Genomic DNA, 19,272 nt, shown 5'->3' with positions numbered 1-19,272 from the left:
GTTTCATTCTATTTAAATTTACGTTTGTAAGTTCCTCGGTAACGTATAATTTTTTTTGGGGATGGTATAATCATATACCATCCCCAAAAAATAAAACATTTTTAATCCATATTTATTTTTAAATTAAGGTAATTTAAAAACGAAAATGTAAATAATTCTATTTAGAAAAACGATAAATTCAGTTAGGAATTAATATCGAATGGAAATTTAGATTATAATCTAAGAAATAATAAACAAAAAGACACGATTTTCCATTAATACATCCTTTAAAGTAATTGGTTGAAATCAGAGTCTGAAACGTTATGAATATTTCATCGAGGACAGTTAAGAAAATGTTCCATTAGCCGTGCTTTAAAATAATTTATTTACATATTTAAATAGTAGCTTTCATTATTTCCCGCGGCGTCCGCCATCTTTGTATTTGTATGTTCTGTACAGATATTATTCAAGGCGAAAGCAAATTTCACATTCTGAGATGTCTGAATTCTAGGAAATTTAATTTAAAATCGAGAGCAAACGTGATAAAATTCAAGAAGAAATCTGAATTTTATCTAGCGTATATCCACAATCCTTAAGGCACAGTACAAGGTGGGGCAAAATTAGTCACCCTATCGGAAGATGTTATAATTTTTGCAAATGGCGTCGTACGCCAATAATATTTGACATTTATGAACAAGACAGTTGCAGTATATAAACAAATTAGGGTGACGCAAAATTAATCATCCAATTTCGTTTTTGTAATAACTTTTTTACTAAATAAAAAAAAAAGATTTTGAGTGACGGAAGTCTTTATTTGAACCTTTATAATTTTTTCTGTTACGTGAAAAACATGATATCCGTCAAGTGGCTGCCCCCAGTGTTTATACACGTTTGTGCCCGTTTTATCAATCTGTTTGTATACTGCAGCTGTCTAGTTCACAAATGTCAAATATGATTGACGTACGACGCCATTTGCAAAAATTATAACATCTTCCGATAGGGTGATTAGTTTTGAGCCACGCTGTATATATATATATTCGTACTAGGAGCTGGAAAAATCAACTATTTGTATTATTCAAAGCATTTTCAACAACATTGGGTTACCTAAAACCGCCTTTAGGATATTGTTTTCTTATTTTATAAACAATATTTGAAAAATAATATTTTGAGTGATTCCATATTTTTGCTCAAAAATGCTATATTCTACACTATAAGTAGGATAAGTTGTTTATCATTTTTTAAATTGATATCTGGATATAAACATGGATGAATGAGATTATTTAGATGGAAATATCTACAATGAACGCAACCGGTCACTTTTTAATATTTGATTCTTTCGCCAAACTAAGAGTTTTGACGGCCAATTGCTACCAAATATTTTGAGTGTGTTATTTTTTTTGTAAATACGTTTTTGTGGCTAAACGACAAAATTATACATATTACGAATTATTCGTAATTATACAAAATTACGAATTAAAAGCTAGGTTGTATTAAAACCCAAGTTCAGTTTTCAGATTGTCCTCAACGGTTAGTGTACTGAAAATCGATATATCAACTCTGATATACTTTGTCAAAAGCGTGACCCGTCGATATACCGACGGTGACGACAGTTTATTTTGGAGGTCGTTGCGACCCTGAGGGTTTGCATCGCAGTCGTTTCCAAAGTTTATATTCGTTAATAATGCTCAAAAATAAACAAATTCAACTAATTTTTAATGAAAAATTGAATTATTATTTTTTTTTTATAAAAACCTATTGTTTTCGCCCTTACAATGTCGGATTTGTCCAATAGTGGTGGTGAAAGAGATTGGCAAACACCGCACGAAAATGTTTGTTATGCCGTTCTACGGCATAACAAACATACTTGAACTTTGATGTGTTACTTGAGCCCAGTACAAAACAATGATTTAAATCTGTATTTGGTCTACAATAATGAACATATCGTGACAATAAGTGTCACTTGTCAGGGAAACAATGAATCATGTCGATACATTCATTATTGTAGACCAATTACAGATCTATTTTTTTTTGTACTGGGATCAAGTAACACATCAAAGTTCAAGTAGCCCCGTTCTACGGTATTCGAAGTAATGAAAGTGACAGTGAAATTAGAATGTTTACCAATCGGAGGATGCGGATCGATAGGGAAAACTCCGAGGACGAACCAATTTCACGTGGCCTTGACACACTCTTGTGAATGAAAATTTTCTGTTTTTTCTCTTCTTCTGATATTGCATTTATTTTTAAACATATATAAGTACGTGTGTTACAAAATATTTGAGTAGTTTCATTTGTTTTCTACCAATGCCATTAAGAAATACCAAAATCGGCCAAAATTTGAGAAAAATATTGTTGGTTTTGTACGCACCTAATAAAAACGACCATTTTCGCAATAAAAAGACTTCAGGAATTTTAACAAACAAATAAGAAAAAATCTCAACACTAAAACGGTTAATGATGTAAAATACTCAAGTTGCAAAAACATTTAAGGACTGTATTTTAATGTACCTAAAAAGACGTGTAGAAAAAGAAAATATAATGAGAGAGACGATATGAAACGAAATGCGAGGAAAATGTATACTACCCACGCTCAGTGAAAGCTTTTATATTCCCTATATTGAGAGGTAATTAGGTAATATTATGTATTGAATTCATATTGAAAACAAGGTACATACTAAAAGATTGCAATCAGGAGATTTTTACGAATTTTCTCAGTGAAATCAGAATACCGCTTTTGAAATTATGAAATCCGGATAATTTGGATTTGACATTTTTAGAAAGAGCTACTTTTCAACGGAATCGTTGATTTTATCTCTGATTGTGAATTTTTACTTACTCGTGAATAAAATCAAATAAAAGCTTATGTACATATATCTATGCAGATACCCCTTTTGTGCTTAGTATAGCAGTATTACAGAGCAGGTAAAAACAATGCTCGTTAGTTTGCTCTTCTGAAAGGAAATCCTTCGCTACATACTCGCTCGTTAGTAGATCCCAGTATACTCGCCTTACTAGAAATGTGAATACCTAATGACTAGGGAATACAATCCCGACGTTCTTTTGGGATCCCGGTGTTTCGGGATTATAAAAATTCTACCGCGGGACCCGCAACTTTTCCTGGGATTGAGCAAGGAGGATTTTAGAATTAAAAATTCTTTATTTAGTAAAAAAGTGTAGGTTTTTAAAAGAATAACAAAGATATTAATATTTAAAAAAAAAACAAGAGAAGAATTGTAAAAGAGTTATTCAGCAGTAAGGGTTGATATTAATTTTTCAAAATCTCTTGCCAACAAGTGAAGGCTTGAAAAAACTACTATTCACAAACATAAACTATAAAAAAGTATTCAAGAACAATGTTTCAAAATGGGTTCATATATATATATATAGAACTTCCAAGAATTTGAGTAGTGTGGTTGTCAATAATGGGTAGAATTGGTGAATGTTACACGCGTGTAAAGTGATCATTTAAACCAGCCTATGACGGTCGTCAGCCCCGTAAATGCCCAGACTTCCATATTCTTCTTCATCTTTGATGAGATGTCAAAAAATAATATAAAAAAGTACATGTTAATTTACGTAGTAATGCTAATATGAGAAAAAAAATAATTAAGATGGGAATGGGATTTGGCAAACGAGCGTTATACCTAGTGTACCAGAAATGTTTTTCTAACTATTTAAAAACAGTACAAATATATTGACACCATTTTCAGAATCAGTGTGACAAAATCAGTGAACTGAAAATTAAATTTCTAGAAATTACTATCATCATCATCATCATCTAAATTAAAAGCATATGCATAAAGCCTATCTCGGGACATGAAAAGAGTAAAAAATACATAAAATTAATGTGTAATTTGCCACATAAAAAAAATATTAAATAAAAAAACAGAATTATGTATAACTTTTGGTACTGTTAATCCAATATTGTATATTGTTATTTTTATCAATAAATATAATTTTCCATTGATATTGCATTTGAAAGCAGCTTTATACATAAAGAGATAAAGATTGCGTTAGAAGCATTTTATCCCGGGATTATCGGGGCTAAGAACGTTAACGATCCTGGGATTTCGGGATTGTATACCCTACTTACAAACGACAAAGCATAACCCACAGAACTGCTCACGTTACAGGAATATCGTGTGTCTAGCATTGCGCATTAAAATAAAACCCGTTTTTGCGAATGAAATATTAGATGTCATATGTGTGATGAGAAAATATGTAAAACGTGTAATATTAACATCATAAAGTTACATAATATTTTCATTAGATTTAAGTTTTGCACTGACATTTCTTGGTGGAACTGCATTTTATATAATAAAATAACTACTATGTAATTTTTTATTTGACCAGCAACAGGGTTTCGTCGTTACCGATATCATCAGACTGGTCATCGTCGTAACATTGTCGTAACTGATATCATCACCAGTTTAATGATGTCGGTTACGGCGAAACCCGGTTGCTGGTCAAATAAAATTCATATGGAAAAAATTACATAGTTGTTATTTTATTATATAATATTTTCACTCAGGAGTTCAAACTTGAAAAATCATTTTAATACTATCAGACTATTTTTTATAATCGTTTGAAAACCGTTGAAATGGAAAAAAATGTTATAAAATAAAATAATAAAATAAATGTTAAATAAATAAAAATAAATAAAGATTCTCATTTTCTTTATTGCTAGGACAGCGCCCGTCATTCCCATATATTGTATGTACAATTTGTAGATTACTTTATACGAAACGATTTTCTTCTATACAAAAATACTGTAATTGTGTTAAATTCGTTGCGAAATAATTCGTCCACATTTGTTTTCTAAACCTTTTTCGGGCACTAAATTTACGTTAAAGTTCCGAGAGAATTAGGAGAGCGGAATTGTAAGAACGAAAATCGATGATGATCTTAAAAGGAAAATGTTTTCACCAACAATAGAATAACTCCCGTTAAGAGAATTCATCGCGTAGGAGTAGACACTAAAAAGGTCCATTGTTTTTGTAGATAAAAGCAATTTAATCTCGCAAAATAACGGTTATTTAAAGAGTTATCGTGACAGCGGTATCATAACGGGGAAATTATGCCCGTAATTAACGTAACGAGCGAGTCGAGTAACCAGCAAAAACGCGAGAAAAAAATATTCGCTATTTTTTTAAACAAAAATGGCTTGACACGGATGTTTTGATCATATTTGAATATTTCATTTGACAGAAGCGATTCATATTTTTAGTAACGGACCTGTATGAGTTCACTGAACAACAAAGTAGTTACTGGTTTTGATAATTGTTAGTGTTATGTACGTATGTAACTTTATTTGAAATAAATATGTGGTTTTTAAAATTGTATGAAGATTTTTGATTTTTGTGCGAAAAAATCAAAATCCTATAAATTAACATTAAAATTATGAAAAAAAAAATTGGTTAACAAAAAATATTATCAAAAAAACTGATATTATTAGTCAGGAAAGATTTGACTGCTCGCTACTGTATATATGTATATGTATATGTATACACATAGCAGATGAATTCAAGATAATATATAATGGTTGTTTGTCGTCCTTATTTATAAATAAGATATCATCAATCTATGTTAAGGGTCCTTTGAAACTTTGCTCCACTGAATTCTCATACATGGCATAGAATTATGCTAGATCCTTCTGTGGGGATTTTGGGTTCTACGGCCTTCTAAGGGCTACCTACACCATTCGTACAATGCGTACATAAAACAAATTTAATTTTGTAATAAACGATATACATATTTGAAAGCCTTGAAAAGATTATTGGCCAAGGTATAAAGGTATAACGTATCAAAGGAAATAATATATTATTTAAAAGATAGTTATTATTCTATTGTTCAAAGTGATTATTTTCATGACAATACGGTATGATTACATCTGCAATGGGCAAAGTGATCTTACCAGCTCGCAACCAACGCAGTAAATTTGGCAAGCGTGCCTTTGCTGTTGCGGGACCGACGGCGTGGAATGCTTTTCCACCAATGGTTAAAAATAGTGAGAGTGAGATGATCTTTAGAAAAAGACTAAAAACGCATTTGTTTGCTAAATCATTTCCACCATAATATTTTCCCCAATTCATTCACAGTGAAGCGCCCTTGAGGTATTTTTTTTACGAAAATGGCGCTATATAAGTTATCCAAATTTATTATTATTATTATTATTATGATAAAGGGTGTACCTTCAAATATTCAAGTCAGTACGCGACCGGCCACGCGAGAAGCCACCCGTGTTGTCCACGCACTACGTTTTTTTAGAATACACATTGAAATTTAGCGAATAAAATTTTTCAAACAATTCCGACAGAACTTCAAATATTTGGGATCCAAATATTTCAATAATCTTCCTACAAATGTAAAAAATATATTAAAATTCGTAAAAATAAATTACATGCCTTTTATAAATGTTAATTGGAAAAATATTACAACAAAAAAAAACAACAATTAAATTATATCAATAATAAATATAAACAATAAGTGTAAGTCCCTCTCCAAGCACAAGAGCTGAGTCTCTTTATCGGAGAGCCACAGAGTGACTAGTATTAAGATAGAATAAATATAAAAAGCTTCTTTCATCTCACCATAGATGTCTCTCTTGAAATTATAGTGAATTCAAGCACTATGTTTCGAATTTGAACAACATATATATATATATATATATATATATATATATATATATATATATATATATATATATATATATATATATATATATATATATATATATATATATATATATATATATATATATATATATATATTGTATATATATATATATATATATATATATATATATATATATATATATATATATATATATATATATATACAGTTAAGTTCTCAGAATTTGAGTAGTATGGTTGTCAATAATAGGTGGAATTGGTGAATGTTATACGTGTGTAAAGTGATCACTAAAGCCACCCTATGACGGTCGTAAGCCCCGTAAATGCCCAGATTCCATATTATTCTTCATACATGTTGAGATATCAATAAATATATATATATATATATATATATATATATATATATATATATATATATATATATATATATATATATATATATATATATATATGTTCTGCAACAGCAAAGGCACGCTCGCCAAATTTATTTCGTTGATTGGGGGACGTGTAAGATCGCTTTACGCGAGACAGTTCTTATAACCGATCGAAGCGTGAGACGTCTATCAACCAATTCGTCTGGAATGCACAGCTGTTTTAGATACTCCGGAGCCGTATAATGTATCGATTTATGCATAAAAGACTTATACTTTACTCTTTAGGAAAGCGTAACCATTGCAGTTCGTGACGTAGTGGAGTGATGTGACTGAATTTAGAAATTCCAAAAAATCTGTCTCGCTGCAGCGTTTGCGCTGATTGCTGTTTATATACATATTATGTGCCATATTACTTATAGTCTTTGTTTACTTATTATCTTTTATTATATATTAATTGATCGTACATTAAATACTTAGTTCAAATGAGCAGTCGTGCATGTAATACATGTATGTACATCTTAATATCTTCGCCTACTTTTAAAATAAAGTAAACAAAATAATTTCATTTATTCGCGTTAACCGGCGTTTCTTTTTCGACGTATTAATTTTAAACGATTTCCACAGTAAGCTTTGAAAACTTTCAAACGTTATAAGGATATATCGCTCACTCCATTCAACAACATCATATAACAAAAATCGTCAATTTTCAGTTGTGAATGTTTTCGGAATACCCAGAAAATATACTATATCCCAGCGAAAGCGGCATATTTTTTAACTAAATATTTATCCGCTACAGAGCAGAAAGTGTTGTTTTTGAATTTGAAAGAAAATGTATTGTTTAATTTTTTTTAAATATACTTAATATTTTTCAAATGGAGAAAAAACATTCGGGTTTTATCTAAAAAGATTCGTTGCACAGTAAAAAGTTCAATAAGTGGCTTGATATTTATTTTTAACTAAACTACGCTTGGATGGCTGACTCTGGCCAATATCTGTACCCGACGGATTCTCCAGTTCTTTGGACACGTTGCGCGTGGCAACGAGGATAGCCTGGAACGACTAGTTGTGATCGGTAGCCTGGAGGGAAAGAGAGGGAGAGGAAGATCCCCACACGATGGACCGATCAAATTAAGGCAGCAGCAGGCACCTCAGTGGTTGCAGCGCTACGTGCAGCGTAGTCAAGGGATAACTGGAGAAGAGTCATTGCTTCTGCAAGGGTCACAACCCTCAGCAATGAGGAATAAGACGGAGAAGATTTATTTTTATTATATTTTTCAACTTTGAATACGATCTTCTGAAAAATCAAGTTTTTTGATATATGACGTTGTTGAAAGGAGTAAGCGATATGTGTATGTGGGATTCGTTAATGCGGCCATGACGACAGCAGAAAGTAAAATATTGGCGATGAAAATATATCCGCCAGTACATACTATATTTTCAGTATATATTATATTTTATACAAGTCAGGCATTCGGGTTGAGTGACGTTTTAATTATATTTTTCGGACACAATGGAGTAGAATTAATCAAAGCCGAAACTAAAGTGACAGCAGTATAATGAAAAATGTGAAAAATAAATCATATTATTTTTTTGACATCTCATCAAAGATGAAGAAGAATATGGAAATCTGAGCATTTGTGGGGCTGACGACCGTCATACAATCCAGGATTCGGACCTCACATACTAATAAAAGAGTTTATGCTCAATATAAAGCTTCTTTTCAACTCACCAATAGATGTCTCTAGTGAATTCAAGAACAATGTTTCAAAATTGGTTCATATTTATAGAACTTCCAAGAATTCGAGCAGTGTGGTTGTCAATAATGGGTATAATTAGTGAATGTTACACGTGTGTAAAGTGATCACTTAAACTAGCCTATGACGGTCGTCAGCCCCGTAAATGCCCAGACTTTCATATTCTTCTTACACACTCAAAATGTTGTAGATATAGATACAAGTGTATAATAATAAAATGTATACATCAGAAAAAGCCTCAATCGAAATTTTAGGACATCAGTTGAATTGTGTAAAACCTTGTTTTCAAGAGCAAAAAATATCCAGATAGCATGTTAGGGACTCGATAATACCGAAAGTAAAACGCGTGTTACACCTTTACTCGGTAAAATTACCCATTAGGTAAAAAAAAGCAACGTAAAATAAAGATAATGACACCCGAAAACCACCAAGAGAATCAAGTTACAGAATTCGTAAGTAGCCATTTGCTTTTAGTCGCAGTAAAAAAGTCATGGTTATTAAGAGCTTTTACTATATGCTGACGCGGGAATCGGTTTTTCCATTTGCGCTAAACGATGAGAAATGATGTTGTAAATACGTCCCTTGTTATATTTTACGCGGGGTTTTCGCTTTTGGAAGCAGCGGGCAAAGAAAATTGCCTAATAAATGTTGTTACTTAATAAATGAATCATTAAAAGGAAAATTACCTATTAACCATTTTTGAGATTTTAATCAGTGTTGCCATTAATGGAGGGTAAGATGTGGTCATTTAGAGCAGTGGTCTTTAAAGTGGGGTGCGCAGAAAATTCCAGGGCGTACGTCACGTTTCTTCAAAATACTTGGTATTTTTAAGAGAATGTCCCTTCACGGGGAGAAAAATATATCGGAGAAACAAAATTGTAAAAAACGACGGCTCCTCGATTATTTTACAAAGAAAGAACGTTTTATACAGTCTTTGCGGGTTTTTCATCTCAGGTATTTTTTTCTCCATAAAAATAAAGATTTCCATATTCCCTTCGTATAAAAAATAGATGCGTGGTCTCTTTTAAGACAATTTTTTTTAAAATGCTTATGCAATACTGTACACGTGATAGAAGTGATAGTTTTTTTTAATTAAAAACATAAAGATAAATATTACTTACACAACGCATCGTACCTCACTGTTTATATATAGCGTCTAACGTGTACATCTACAAAGGGCGCATGCGCAACAATATATTATTCTATGACTTTGTATCGTTGTGTATACGTCGCTTTCTTTTACTCTACTCCCGTGGCGTCAGATTCTATAGCTGTCTTTCTCCTTCTTTCTACTTTATATCATTCTTCTCTCTCATGTGACGATTGTGGCTAAACAAAGTGATGCGTCCTTGAAATTTCGCTCTCAATTCTCGTCCAATTATTGATTATCGAAACGCCGCCTATGAAATTTTACTTCAATTATAAGATATTGTATTTATACTAAATATTAGTCTAGATTACTCCCCTCCATAGTGCAGTTGTTAGGTCCCGGGTTCGATTTCCAAGAGGTTCAAAATAAATATTAGCGTATTTTCAGTCTAATATTTGATTAACATGACCCTGGACTGGTACCTGAAGCGGAAGGCTGATCACCTTTATTTCATGTATTTAACGATCGAGAAAACACTGCTTCTATACGATGCAGTGCCCTGTGCACCATTGGGTGAGGATAAGGGTTAGAAGAAGATTTGTTTACAGTTAAGTTTATATGCGTAAATGTAATATTAACTTGATCAAACGATAAAAAGGGGTTACTGGCAATAAAATATAAAATACGAAGCAAGAATTCAAAATGCCGATTCTTGAAGTGAAATATTATATCGGAAAAATAAGAAATTGGAAAATAAAACTATGGAAGAAATACACGTTAGGCTTTAAACGTATGAAGCGATTTTCAAATGGGAAATACATATTAGTAAACCGTTTGAGGGGATCTTTTGAAAAGCTGTTAGAAAATACGAATAATAATATTTTCCGAGTAAGCTATCCGAAACGAAACATTTTTCCAGTGTGAGGGGAAAATAAAGAAAGGTAGAAATAATAACGAATCACAATTAACACACTTTATGGTAACGTCCATAGAACTAAAAGATCGATAACACAGAAACACATCAAACAAAATCTAACACATACCTCTTTCCAGGGGCGTACATTCCATATAGGCGGAAAAGCAGTGACTATCCTAGCTTACCCGCGTGACATATGAAAACGCAACCAGTACCTACCCTACCTTACTAAGTAGTACCTACCTTACCTTACTACTTAATTCTACTGCCTATCGTTATTAATTCTCTCTGCACGCCACTGCCTCTTTTGATCAAAAGTACTTTGTCACTTACTTTGGTACTTACCTATAAAGTCATTAAAAATATAAACTAAATAAAAAAGTTATATTTATAAGTATATCTACATATTTACCTGCCTACATAGTTAAGTGGTTAGCACATTTGACTGCCACGCTGGAAATTCCGGGTTCGATTCTCAAGGGGGGTGTAAATGAATTTTTTCACTGAAATATTTATTTTATATTTCCCTGGACTGGTATCTGATGCAAATTACTGATCACCTTCCCTTAATATAATAAACAAATTAACATTGCATGAATTTGATGCAGTGCCCTATGCACCATTAGGTACAGATAAGGTAAGTAAGTAATTCATAAGTGCATAATGGAAGTGGGTGTATCTGAAATAGATCGCATCATTCAGCCACGTCGTATTTGATGTCATTGTCTTTCATCATAATCTTATATATAAATTTTGCAAAATGTGCCCTCGGCACGGAAAAACTCAATGAGGGCACATAATTGTATATTTTTACTTGAAATTATGTTTATGGAAAAAAAAACTAATGTTGAAGACTATTTAAAAAAAAAATTAAACACTTGAATATACATACCACTTTAATGAGTTTTATTTATATATACGACTAGTTTCGAAAACTTACAGATGTTTTCATCTTCTGGTAAAATTAAATTACGTTTAAATTTTACCAGAAGATGAAAACATCTGTAAGTTTTCGAAACCAGTCGTATATATAAATAAAACTCATTTAAGTGGTATATTCAAAAGTTTAATTTAAATAAAAAATCAAACATGTCATTCCACAAAGTTAATGCCGAATCAATAAATAATAATGTTGAAGACTCCCAACCAAAAAGAATTCCCAGCGAAATCCTAAATTTTAGCAATTATTTTTATAAGTTGAAAGATTTCCAAGAATGCTAGATGCCAGATTGAAAAGAGAGGAACAAACAAAAAGAAAAAAACTTTGTGAAAGTTCTCATTTCGGAAGTTTTTTGATGGCATTGCCGGAAAGTTATCATCCAAAAGTTACAAAGATATCCGTGAAGTGCGTAGTGCTGTGGTTAGAAAATTTTGCGTAGAAAAAGAGAATCAAGATAAATATTATTTTTGGCCCATTCACCGAGCCTACGACGCGCATAATGGTCATTCAGTCTATTCATGGTGAAACGGCAAAACGTACAGACTCAACTGTCACCTGTCAACTGTCAAATTTGTGTATTTCCGTCATATCTAATCAAATTAAATGTATTTATACAGACTGTCAATTTTACGATGTTACGGTGTTATGTTACGGTCAATGGAGAGCGCTACAGAACCATGATAACTGACTTCTTTGTACCTCAGTTGAATGGCATTGATGTGACAGAGCTGGAGTTTCAACAAGATGGCGCAACATGCCACGCGGCGAGCGCTACCATCAATTTATTGCGGGATATTTGAATTTGTATACCTTTCAAAAAATACCACATAGAACTTCCAAAATTCGCGCAGCTGGTTCTCAATCATGAGTAGAATGGTGAACGTTACACGTGTATAAAGTGATCACTGAATCTAGCCTATGGCAGCCCTGTAAATACCCAGACTTCCATATTCTTACTCATCTATGTTGAGATATCAATAAAATTACAATCCATTATTTTCAAATATATTATATTATATTATATTATATTATAGTATTACATATTTCTCTCTTACATAAAGCTCTGAAAAAAATTAATATCAAAATGTAATATCTTCTACGTAAAATTATTGCCAGAAGGAAGAAAAAAAAGTATCGCGGAATTGGAAATGTGATATTCGTAAAAAGTCGGGGTAATCACGTACGGATAAAGGAGAGTAGGTGAGATAATAAAATAAAACATCAAGACAAAATAATGTGGTGCGCGTGTGATAAAACCACTGAGGCGGAATAAGAAGGAGAAATAGGGGTGGATGTAGGGTGATACGACCGATTACGGGCAGCGCTAGTGAAACACGTCCAGAGATGTGTCATGTGGATTGGTTGAGAGATTGAAATGCGAGGATGTGGAAGGAAGCATCTATAAACCGAGTAGACCGTCGTAAAACATATCACGATGACGCATGCCGGTGATAATCTGAGTCAATGACTGCATTAAAAATGCGATCTGTCAAACGAATGTTCGGCAAAACGATGTATAATAGATGTTCGAATGGTGATTCAAACTTGGAATGGTCAAGTATTACAAATACACGAAATTGGTCAAATTAGCGGTCGGAATAATAGGCGACTATTTATGAGGAGATGCATGGATGTGGGACAGGCGAAGGATGTTTGCAAAGACAGATTGGTATGGCGTTCTGTTCTCCCTGATTACCCCTGCAGGGAAGCGGTGTGATAGTTGGTTAGTAAGCTAGTACTCCTTCTTTTCATTTTTTAACGACTTTAACACAAATTACTGATTTACAATAATAACAATAATAATAATTTTGGATAACTTAAATAACGCCATTTTCGTCGAGTTATACTTCAAGGGCGCTTCGCTGTGATAAAATTGGGAAAAATAAAATTACTATTTCTTCAAATATTGATATTACAAACATAAAACCGACTTAAATACACCCTTTATTGACATAAAACCATTAAAATAAATCAATATATCCATTAATGAAGAGTGTAAAAAAATTGTCAAGGCACCAAGAAAATATGTTCTTCTTTAATTTGCAAATGACAATAATTGGTACATTGTCAATAATTCGTTTCTGCCAATAATTGGTCGTACCACCCAACGTATACGTCAAAGTATTTATGTAGATACATTTGTATATTTGTATCAGGGCGTATGTGCGCTCTTTATTGTAGCGTAATAATACCTATACATACAGCATGAATATCGGAGCAGAATTTACATAGACCCTGAGACCGAATATGTTTTAGTCATTTGGGTCTCCAACTTCGAATGTGGAATAACATGAATTTATTTTAGCGACAGCCGGCTCCAGACAATTATTTATTTATGTACATACATCAACCTACTCGGTCGAGATTATAAACCCTATAATAAACAAGAAAGTACAGACGGTTCTAGACTTTTATAGAACTAATATCACGCACGAAATATTCAGGAGAATATAAACCTTTTGGTCGCTAAATATGTTTCGTTTATTACAGAGAATGGCAAAGTGTGGCTCGGGAGCTACCTGCGGCTCTTTGACCCTTAAGGCCCAATATACGATAAAACGCAACTTAATTTTTCTTTTTTAGCCCTGGTAACATTATTTTCCTTGAAGCTTAGTTTTTGTATTGAAAAAATAAGTTTTCCTTCGAAATGAATACTAAATTAAAAGCATTGTTAATTCTGTGGTATGGTAATATAACACTCTCCTTATCATTCATTACAGTGGTATTACACAAAGTGAACGATGAATGATAAGGAGAGTGTTATCTTATATATAAATCATAATTATTATATATTAATAACATTTTTAGTGTGTCCGAATACTTGTTCACAAATCTGGATTATCTCCAATTATAGGAGTATTTTTCATATTATTTTTTGACATCTCATCAAAGATTAAGAAGAATTGATTCATATACATAGAACTTCCAAGAATTTGAGTAGTGTGATTGTCAATAATGGGTAGAATTGGTGAATGTTACACGTGTGTAAAGTGATCACTTACAGCCTATGACGGTCGTCAGCCCCGTAAATGCCCGGACTTCCATATTCTTCTTCATCTTTGATGAGATGTCAAAAAATTATATATTAAAGCGAACTCATGGCAGTAGATCACTTTCGCCTGCCAGTGCAATTTTTAGTAAGATTTTGAACAAACTAACATTTAGATTTTCGTTTACATAGCTAGATAGATATAGGTGGCAGTGGAAAAAGAATATGAAAAGAGAAGAGCGCTTGTTGCATGCTAACAAATCGATGGTAACAAGTCCTAATGGTAAAATCGATGGCGTTATGGTGAATCACTCACCATTGCGTCTAGTTTCAGAAGTAATAAACGGCCTTTTAGTTCCCGACTATATTGAGCATTATAATGGTATTGTTATTTGGACCACGTTATGCAGAAACCATCCAACACACGCTGAGATAATTGCATTTGAATTTTTTAGAATAAATAAGCGGAAGCTAAACTGGCAGTACACAATGGAGTTCTGGTTCCAACCCTTATGTATGGAAGCGAAGTATGGAGTTGGCAAAAGAAGGATGAAAGCAGACTGAATGCAGTCGAAATGCGATCCCTCAGACGAATGTGTGGCAAAACGATGTTTGATAGATGTTCGAATGATGGAATAAGGAAAGAATGTAAGGCTGAGATAAGCATTATCGATAAAATTAAGAAAGGTGTGTTGAGATGGTTTGGACATGTGGAGCGTATGAGTGAAGAAAGAACGGTTAAACAAATTTAGAAAAATAAAGAAGCAGAGGACGACCGAGGAAAATTTGGCACAATCAGGTATGTCAAATACTTGAAAGCGGCCGGGTCAGGAGTCGTAATAATCGTCGGGTATGTATGAGGAAATGCATGAATGTAGAAGAGGCAAAGAATGTTTGCAAGGACAGAGTGGTGTGGCGTTCGATTCTCTCTGCCTACCCCTGCGGAGAAGCGGCGTGATGGTTAGTTAGTTAGTTAGTTAGTTAACGTCACTATGTTAAATGGTAGAAGTAAGGTTTGTTTTAATATAACCATAAAAAAACATTGTTTACTGTGTCATTTTTGTTTTAATTTTGTGGATAAGGTCACAGTTCGGTATTTTATTGGTTGGATGGTTTCAGTAAAATTAAAAATGATAGAATGAACACATCCAACCATCTTGGATGGCTTCTGGGGAATTGTTTTCTTCTTTTTCTTTTAGTTCAAAGGCGAACACATCAAAAAAACATGTATTTTTTGCATGTATGTAAATAATTTTAACGTGAAAAATGCTGAAAGCTGTTAACCCGGTTGGATGTTTCGGATGGATGTCGGTTATTTATTAGTTGTGGGTTAGAAAAAAATCACAAAAAAAATTGTGCACATTTTTTGGGTTGGTGTCTTCAGAAAATAAAAAAATACTATTAATGGTGTAGCATTTATCAAAAAATCTAATTTATCAACTTGTGGGTTGGGCGGGTTCTGCATAACACATACCATTAGCTCGTTCGCATGCGAGAATTTCTACATGTCACATGAAATTTCAGCGTGACAAGTTATGTTACTGCCGTCAGTGGGAATTAGTGATGAGCTAACATGATATGTAGCGCTACGATGTAGCGCTGTACGATGCTACGTCATAAAAGAAGGTACACATACATTTTTGTACGATCGAACAGTGCGTTTGCAGTGTTGTACCTACCTCGTTTTATATACGCTTTATATATTTTAAACACTACGACCGTTTTTCTCGGATATGTTTGAACACTACTTGAACTAAGCGCAAGGCTGATCATCTCGCCTTCAAGTTATTAATGACCAATGTAACACTGCCTCGATGCTATGTAGTGCCCTATGCACCATTTGGTGCGGGTAAGAGTTGGAAGAAGGAGAATTGAATATACCACACATAAAATACGAAAAAAGATGTATTGAAAAAATAAATTGAGGTGTTTTTGACTACAAGGTTTGTTAACTAAATTCTCTCCTGTCACCCTGCAAAAACTTTTAGTTATTTTTTTTTTGCTGTTAATGTAGTGTGCGCTTGTCGATCGTGTTAAACTACAATTCACGATTCGATTGCAAAATAAATTAAAGATTTATTTTCAATTGGTCTGGGTGTTTGTGGTGTGTTTTTCACATTTACCTTCCTTACTATCCTACCTGCAGAGAAGCCTCTAAAAACAGTTATTCCTAAAAAAACAGCTTCGACATCATGCGATCACTACAACTCATTAGTAGCGTTTCCAACCGCATTTCCGGATCTGATACAGAAACATCTATTGAAATGAGATTCTGAGACAATTGATGTTTGAGCGCTAAAGACAAATAAGTACAAAGGTACACTACAACTGTAGTGTACCTTTGTAGCACTACAATCGTATTTGCAAACGCTACTTTAGCGCTTCTCTTCACTAATGGCCGTTAGCGCCAGGCAGTCTCTGGGGTGAGTAGACATTGACTCGATCGTCTGAGGATTGAGCTTTATGGGCGTCCCAGACTCTACGCCGCGCGTGACGACTTCAAATCATATGGAGAATAGCTTATGGAGATTTTTAAAGCAAGCAAATGCTTTAAAAATTCCAACTCAAGGGTAATATGAGACATACAGCATACTTATTGCTCTTGTATCTCTCTTTCGTGAATAAACCATATTAAAACACGTGAAACAGGGTGAACCAAAAAAATGAGGATTAATTTATTTTCTTCTTTTTTTTTCTTTGACCCTGTCCACAACTCTAATGAAGCATAGTGCACCATATCGGACTGACGCAGCGTTAGCTTGATTGTTAATTATACCAAAGCGATGTGATCAGTTCTACGCCGTAGATCTCTAGGAGACGAGTGGAAGACATTTGAAGGGTTACATACGAGACAAGTGAAGGACCTCAGGATGAAGGATGTAAGAAAGGAAAAATGGGAAAGGAAACGGAGGAAAGATAGCAAGTAGGATAAAAATAAAAGTAGTAATGTCTAGGGGATTTACATTAGGGTAGCATACTCGTACTCGTACAAAATATGATATATGTATTTGAATTTATATTTAATAATACATAAGAAAGTTAAAAAAATAAATGTCTAAAATATAAATTTAGAAACTATAGCTAAAATGAATAATACATGTTTTGAATGTTCGTAGGTATTTGCTTTTTGTTTTTTTTTCTTGTAAATGAGGAAAATATAAATAAATAACTAAGCATCACGCCCCTCCCCCGCAGGGATAGGCAGAGAGAATAGAACGCCACACCACTCTGTCTTTGCAAACAATCTTCGCCTCTTCCACATTCATGCATCCCCTCTTACATACGCGCCGAGTATTTCGACTCCTGGCCACCTGGTAATTGTAATTGAAATACTCGATCACGCCATGATTTCCTCCGTCCTCTTCTGTTTCTATTTCCAACTACATTTAATTAAAAAATAAATGATCGTGAGAGATGCATGGTTGAACAACTAACCTAGAAATAATTGTGCACATTACCGTATTTAAAGTGCGGCGGATACATCGATAGTTTTTCGGATTGTCGGAAGAAAAATAAAAGCGTTACGTCAGTCTACCATCTCGGCGAGCCCTATTCGGTTTTTACCGCAAGCGATGTGTCGATAACTGTCCGAAATGTCAATAACTCCACTGAAAGCGCTGATTTCGGCAACGACCACGCCACGAATCGGCTGCGCGGACCTCACCGGGAAACTGGCGGGAACGTACTGGGCCGAGAGCGCCACGGACCGTCTGCATTGGGAAAACGCCCAAGGAAAGTACGCCGCCATTACGTCAAAAGATCATAATAATTTATTTGTCAATTTGTATGGCGCCGTTTTCGTGGGAAATCACCTTGAGGGCGCTTAACAATTTACAGGGAATTTAACATTAAAAACGACACGACTGTAGTATATTTGCAAGTACATATCGCTCACTCCTTTCAACAACGTCATATATCAAAAAACTTGATTTTTCAGGAGATCGTTTTTAAAGTTTTAAAAATGTATTAAAAATAAATATGAAGCCACTTATTGAACATTTTACTGTGCAACAGATTTTTTTAGGTAAAATCTGAAGGTTTTTCCTCCATTTAAAAAATATTTAGTATTTTTAAAAATATAATAAAACAATAGTTTTTCTTCAAAATGAAAAAAACAACACATTCTGCCCTGTAGCGGGTAAATGTTAAGTTAAAATTATAGTTATACTCTAGACGCCTATACTGTTCAACCGATTGCGATGAAAATTGCAAGAGTTATTGAGTGCATTCCCGCGGTGGTTTTTGTAAAGCGAGAGTAATATATAGTTATAGGTTATCATAGGTCGTATGCCCTGTAAATATTCAGACTTTATTTACTTTAGTCCATTTTCTTCTTCATCTACGTTGAGATATCAATATAAAAATAACTCCTAAGTGGAGAAACCCAGATTTGCAAGCAAGGATGTAAGGACACTCATAATGCTGTGAATAAAAATCCAGTTATAGTCATAGAATGAAAAAGTCGTTAAAATGTTTGGTACTTAGAAAAGATAAAAAATAAGACGGGATATTCAAAAGCCCGCAACGTAATTTTCTTTAAACCCAGGTAACATTTAACGTAACTAATTTTTATTCTTAAAACACCGTATTTTATATAG

General features: G+C 33.5%; 1 protein-coding gene across 1 annotated transcript in view; it reads right to left on the bottom strand.

Moving 5' to 3' along the window:
• Positions 1-18,314, bottom strand: part of LOC148301138 (oxysterol-binding protein-related protein 1-like) — a 58,274-nt gene extending 39,960 nt beyond the window's left edge. Inside the window, exon 1 of the mRNA XM_088273776.1 lies at positions 18,133-18,314. The gene's annotated coding sequence lies outside the window, so the exon portion shown is untranslated. The remainder of the gene's footprint in view (positions 1-18,132) is intronic.
• Positions 18,315-19,272: the final 958 nt, after the last annotated feature.

This window comes from Brachycentrus maculatus, unplaced genomic scaffold (genome assembly GCF_059751285.1).
Source record: "Brachycentrus maculatus isolate JH-2025_06_01 unplaced genomic scaffold, ASM5975128v1 h1tg000602l, whole genome shotgun sequence".
Lineage (NCBI taxonomy): Eukaryota > Metazoa > Arthropoda > Insecta > Trichoptera > Brachycentridae > Brachycentrus > Brachycentrus maculatus.
This window is presented reverse-complemented; position numbering and strand designations above follow the sequence as displayed.